The sequence below is a fragment of the Apodemus sylvaticus genome, chromosome 17, assembly GCF_947179515.1.
Source record: "Apodemus sylvaticus chromosome 17, mApoSyl1.1, whole genome shotgun sequence".
Lineage (NCBI taxonomy): Eukaryota > Metazoa > Chordata > Mammalia > Rodentia > Muridae > Apodemus > Apodemus sylvaticus.
Window position 1 is genome coordinate 25,830,786 of NC_067488.1, and position 6,636 is coordinate 25,837,421.

Consider the following 6,636-nt stretch of genomic DNA (forward strand, 5'->3'; position numbering starts at 1 on the left):
ATTGAGTCCACTGATGTTAAGAGATATTAAGGAATAGTGATTATTACTTCCTGTCATTTTTTATGTTATTTTTTAAATTTGATTGGTTAACTTCTTTTGGGTTTGATGAAAGAAGGTTACTATCTTTCTTTTTCCAGGGTGAAGTTTCCCTCCTTGTATTGGTGTTTTCCTCCTATTATCCTTTGTAGGGCTGGGTTTGTGGATAGATATTGGGTAAACTTGGTTTTGTCATGGAATATCTTAAAGCACCAGCTTTTCAAAATACCCAGGTTTTTTTGGTTACTTTCTTTTTATTTATTTTATTTTTTTGTACATTCTTTGTTTACATTCCAAATGATTTCCCCTTTCCTGGTTCCTTCCTCCCTATAAATCCCATAAGCCAGCTTCCCTCCATCCATTCCCCAATCAACCCCCTCCTACTTCTCTGTCCTGGTAATCCCCTACATTGCTGCATCAAGCCTTTACAGTACCAGGGCCCTTTCCTTCCTTCTTCTTGGGAATGATTTGATATGTTAATTGTATCTTGGATATTCAGAGATTCTGGGCTAATATCCACTTATCAGTGACTGCATTCCATGTGTGTTCTTTTGTGATTGGGTTACCTCACTTAGGATGGTATTTTCCAGTTCTAACCATTTGCCTATGAATTTCATGAATTCATTGTTTTTAATTGCAGAGTAGTATTCCATTCTGTAAATATACCACATTTTCTGTATCCATTTCTCCACTGAGGGACATCTGGGTTCTTTTCAGCTTCTGGCTATTACAAATAAGGCTGCTATGAACATAATGGAACATGTGTCCTTATTGCATGCCGGGGAATCCTCTGGGTTTATGCCCAGGAGTGGTATAAGAGGGTACTCCGGAAGTGCCATGCATGGTTTTCTGAGGAACCTCCAGACTGATTTCCAGAGTGGTTGTACCAGCTTGCAATCCCACCAGCAGTGGAGGAGTGTTCCTCTTTCTCCATGTCCTCGCCAACACCTGCTGTCTCCCGAGTTTTTAATCTTAGCCATTCTGACTGGTGTGAGGTGAAAAGAGTTGTTTTGATTTGCATTTCCCTAATGATTAATGATGTTGAACATTTCTTAATGTGCTACTCAGCCATTTGAAGTTCTTCATGTGAAAATTCTTTGTTTAGCTCTGTACCCCATTTTTAATAGGCAAGAATTTTATTGAGTATTTTTGCATCAATATTCATAAGAAAAATTGGCCTGAAGTTCTCTTTCTTTGTTGGATCTTTGTGTGGTTTTGGTATCAGTGTAATTGTGGCTTAGTAGAATGAGTTGGGTAGTGTTCCTTCTGTTTCTATTTTGTGGAATCGTTTGAAGAGTATTGGTGTTAGGTCTTCTCTGAAGTTCTGACAGATTTCTGCACTAAAAACATTTGGTCCTGTGCTTTTTTTGAAGACTTTCTATGACCCCTTCTATTTGTTTAGAGGTTATGGGACAATTTAGATGACTTATTTGATGCTGATTTAATTTTGGTGTCTGATATCTGTCTAGGAAATTGTCCATTTCCTCCAGATTCTCCAGTTGTGTTGAGTATAGGCTTGTACTAGGATCTGATGATTTTTTTTGAATTTCCTCAGCTTCTGTTGTTATCTCTCCCTTTTCATTTCTAATTTTGTTAATTTGGATACTGTCTCTGTGCCCTTTGGTTAGTCTGGCTAAGGGTTTATCTATCTTGTTGATTTTCTCAAAGAACTAACTCCTGGTTTTGTTGATTCTTTGTATGGTTCTCAGTGTTTCCACTTGATTGATTTCAGCCCTGAGTTTGATGATTTCCTGTCTTCTACTCTTCCTGGGTAAATTAGCTTCTTTTTCTTCCAGAGCTTTCACAAGTGCCCTTAAGCTCTCCAGTTTCTTTTTGGAAGCACTCAGGGCTATGAGTTTTCCTCTTAGCACTGCTTTCATTGTGTCCCATAGATTTGGGTATGTTGTGCCTTCATTTTCATTAAATTCTAAAAAGTCTTTGATTTCTCTCTTTCTTTCTTCTTTGGCCAAAGTATCATTGAGTAGAGTATTATTCAGCCTCCATGTTATGTGGGCTTCCTGTTGGTTTTTTTTGCTATTGAAGACCACTCTTATTCCATAGTGATCTGATGGGAGGCATGGGATTAGGTCAATCTTATATTTGTTGAGGTCTGTCTTGTGACCAATTATATGGTCGATTTTGGAGAAGGTACCATGAGGTGCTTAAAAAACAGTATATTCTTTTGCTTTTATGGAAAATGTTTTATATATATATTTAATAATTAATTAATATATTTAATATTAATAAATTAATGTTAAATATAAATATTATATATTTAATATAAATATATATTACATATTTATGTAAATATATAAGTATATAACTATATACTTATATATAACACATATATATGTTAAATCCAATTGGTCCAAAGCTTCAATTAGTTTCACTGGGTCCCTGTTTAGTTTTTGTTTTCCTGATTGGTCCATTGAAAATAGTGGAGTGTTGAAATCACCCACAATTATTGTGTTAGGTGCAATGTGTGCTTTGAGCTTTAGTAAAGTTTCTTTTACGAATGAGGGTGCCCTTGCATTTGGAGCAGTGATGTTCAGAATTGAGAGTTCTTCTTGGTAAATTTTTCCTTTGACCAGCAAGAAGAACTTTCATGTCTCTTTTGATGACTTCAGGTTGAAAGTCAATTTTATCTGATATTAGAATGGCTAGTCCGGCTTGTTTCCTAAGACCATTTGCTTGGAAAATTGTCCTCCAGCCTTTTACTCTAAGGTAGTATTTGTCTTTGACACTGAGCTGTGTTTCCTCTATGCAGCAAAATGTAAGGTTCTCTTTACATATCCAGTCTGTTAGTCTATGTCTATTTATTGGGGAATTGAGTCCATTGATGTTAAGATAAATTAAGGAATAGTGATTCTTACTTCCTGTCATTTTTGATGTTATTTTTATATTTGAGTGGTTATCTTCTTTTGGGTTTGATGAAAGAAGGTTACTATCTTGCTTTTGCCAGGGAGTAGTTTCCCTCCTTGTATTGGAGTTTTCCTCTTGTTATTCTTTGTACGGCTGGGTTTGTGGAAAGATATTGTGTAAATTTGGTTTTGTCATGGAATAGCTTGGTTTCTCCATCTATGGTGATTGAGTGTTTGGCTGGGTATAGTAGTCTTGGCTGACATTTGTGTTCTCTTAGAGACTGCATGAGATCTGCCCAGGATCTACTAGTTTTCATGGTCTCTGCTGAGAAGTCTGGCGCAACTCTGATAGGTCTTCCTTTATATGTTACTTGGCCTTTTTCTATTTCTGCCTTTAATATTCTTTTTTTTAATTATTCGATATAATTTTTTATTTACATTTCAAATGATTTCCCAGAAAGTCCCGTAAGCCCTCTTCTCTCCCCCTGTCCTCCCACCCATCCCTTCCCACTTCCGCGTTCTGGTTTTGCGCAATACTGCTTCACTGAGTCTTTCCAGAACAAGGGGCCACTCCTCCTTTCTTCTTGTACCTCATTTGATGTATGGATTATGTTTTGGGTATTCCAGTTTTCTAGGTTAATATCCACTTATTAGTGAGTGCATACCATGATTCACCTTTTGAGTCTGAGTTACCTCACTTAGTATGATGTTCTCTAGCTCCATCCATTTGCCTAAGAATTTCATGAATTCATTGTTTCTAATGGCTGAATAGTACTCCATTGTGTAGATATACCACATTTTTTTGCATCCACTCTTCTGTTGAGGGATACCTGGGTTCTTTCCAGCATCTGGCAATTATAAATAGGGCTGCTATGAACATAGTAGAGCATGGATCCTTATTATATGGTGGGGAATCCTCTGGGTATATGCCCAGGAGTGGTATAGCAGGATCTTCTGGAAGTGAGGTGCCCAGTTTTCGGAGGAACCGCCAGACTGATTTCCAGAGTGGTTGTACCAATTTGCAACCCCACCAGCAGTGGAGGAGTGTTCCTCTTTCTTCACACCCTTTCCAACACCTGCTGTCTCCTGAATTTTTAATCTTAGCCATTCTGACTGGTGTAAGATGAAATCTCAGGGTTGTTTTGATTTGCATTTCCCTAATGACTAATGAAGTTGAGCATTTTTTAAGATGCTTCTCTGCCATCCAAAGTTCTTCAGGTGAGTATTCTTTGTTTAACTCTGTACCCCATTTTTTAATAGGGTTGAGGTCCATTGAGGAAAGTGCGGTGTTGAAGTCACCCACAATTATTGTGTTAGGTGCAATGTGAGCTTTGAGCTTTAATAAAGTTTCTTTTATGAAAGAGGGTGCCCTTGCATTTGGAGCATAGATGTTCAGGATTGAGAGTTCTTCTTGTTGTATTTTTCCTTTGACCAGCAAGAAGTGTCCCTCAGAGTCTCTTTTGATGACTTTGGGTTGAAAGTCAATTTTATCTGATATTAAAATGGCTACTCCAGCTTGTTTCCTGAGACCATTTGCTTGTAAAATTGTCTTCCAGCCTTTTACTCTAAGGTAGTGTTTGTCTTTGACCCTGAGGTGTGTTTCCTGTAAGCAGCAAAATGTAGGGTCCTGTTTAAGTATCCAGTCAGTTAGTCTGTGTCTCTTTATTGGGGCATTGAGTCCATTGATGTTAAGAGATATTAAGGAATAGTGATTATTACTTCCTGTCATTTTTGACGTTATTTTTTAAATTTGATTGGTTAACTTCTTTTGGGTTTGATGAAAGAAGGTTACTATCTTTCTTTTTCCAGGGTGAAGTTTCCCTCCTTGTATTGGTGTTTTCCTCTTATTATCCTTTGTAGGGCTGGGTTTGTGGATAGGTATTGGGTAAACTTGGTTTTGTCATGGAATATCTTAGTTTCTCCATCTACGGTGATTGAGAGTTTTGCTGGATATAGTAGTTTTGGCTGGCATTTGTGTTCTCTTAGAGTCTGCATGAGATCTGCCCAGGACCTTCTAGCCTTCATAGTCTCAGGTGAAAAGTCTGCTGTGATTCTGATAGGTCTTCCTTTATATGTTACTTGGCCTTTTTCTCTTACTGCCTTTAATATTCTTTCTTTGTTTAGAACATTTGGTGTTTTGATTATTATGTGACGGGAAGTATTTCTGTTCTGGTCCAGTCTGTTTGGAGTTCTGTAGGCTTCTTGTATATTCATGGGCATCTCTCTCTTTAGGTTAGGGAAGTTTTCTTCCATAATTTTATTGAAGATATTTGCTGGCCCTTTAAGTTGTAAATCTTCACTCTCATCTATGCCTATAATCCTTAGGTTTGGTCTTCTCATTGTGTCCTGGATTTCCTGGATATTTTGGGTTACAACCTTTTTGCATTTTGCATTTTCTTTAACTGTTGAGTCCATGGTTTCTATGGAATCTTCAGCATCTGAGATTCTTTCTTCTATCTCTTGTATTCTGTTGTTGATATTAGCATCTCTGTCCCCTGATTTCTTCCCAAGGCTTTCTATCTCCAAAGTTGTCTCCCTTTGAGTTTTCTTAGTTGTTTCTACTTCTGATTTTAGATCCTGGATGGTTTTGCTTAGCTCCTTCACTTGCTTGTTTGTGCTTTCCTGTAATTCTTTAAGAGATTTTTGTGTTTCGTCTTTCATGACCTCAGCCTGTTGACCAAAGTTCTCCTGTATTTCTTTAAGTGTTTTTTGCGTTTCCTCATTGTTGGCTTTTGTATTCTCCTGGATTTCTTTCGATGATTTTTGTGTTTCCCTTGCAAGGGCTTCTAACTTTTGATCCATTTTCTCCTGAATTTCTTTAAGTATGTCCTTCATGTGATCCTGTACCAGCATCATGACCAGTGATTTTAAATCCAAATCTTATTTTACTGGTGTGATGGGGTATCCAGGACATGCTGGTAGAGGAGAATTGGGTTCAGATGTTGCCATATTGCCTTGATTTCTGTTAGTGACATTCCTGCATTTGCCTTTTGCCATCTAGTTCTCACTGGTGTTAGTTGGTCTTGTCAATGCTGGACTCACCAGTGCAAGCTGCCCCTTCCCAGGTGGCCTCTGGTGCACAGCTTACCTCCTGCACTGCCTGGAGACAGGGTGGTGTTGCCCAGGCTGTTCAGGTCCCGAAGCAGACACCCGAGGGCTCCCGTTGGGGCCCGCTGGATTCACTGGAGCACACCGACTTCTCCCAGCTGACCTCCCGGAAGCCCCTCTTGCCTCTTGCAGGACCTGGAGATGTGGTGTTGCCACCCAGGCTGATCTGGATCTGGAAGCGGAGAGAGCTGAGCTGAGGGCTCCCGCCAGAGGCCTCAGGACTGGAACCCAAGCTCTGGACCACAGGGGCAAGCCCTGAGCTCCCAGACTGCCTCTGGGTGCACACCAGGTCTCCCGTACTTCCTGGAGACTGAGCACTGTGGCCCTGGCCATTCAGATCCCAAAGCAGGCACCCAAAGGCTCCTGCTGGGGCCCACTGGATTCACGGAGCACACAGACTTCTCCCCGCTGGCCGCCCGGAAGCCCCTCTACTGCCTTTAATATTCTTTCTTTGCTTAGTACTTAGGGGTTTTGATTATGATGTGATGTGAGGTATTTCTGTTCTGGTCCAGTCTGTTTGGAGTTCTGTAGGCTTCTTGTATATTCATGCGCATCTCTCTCTTTAGGTTAGAGAAGTTTTCTTCCAGAATTTTGTTGAAAATATTTGCTGGCCTTTTAAGTTGTAAATCTT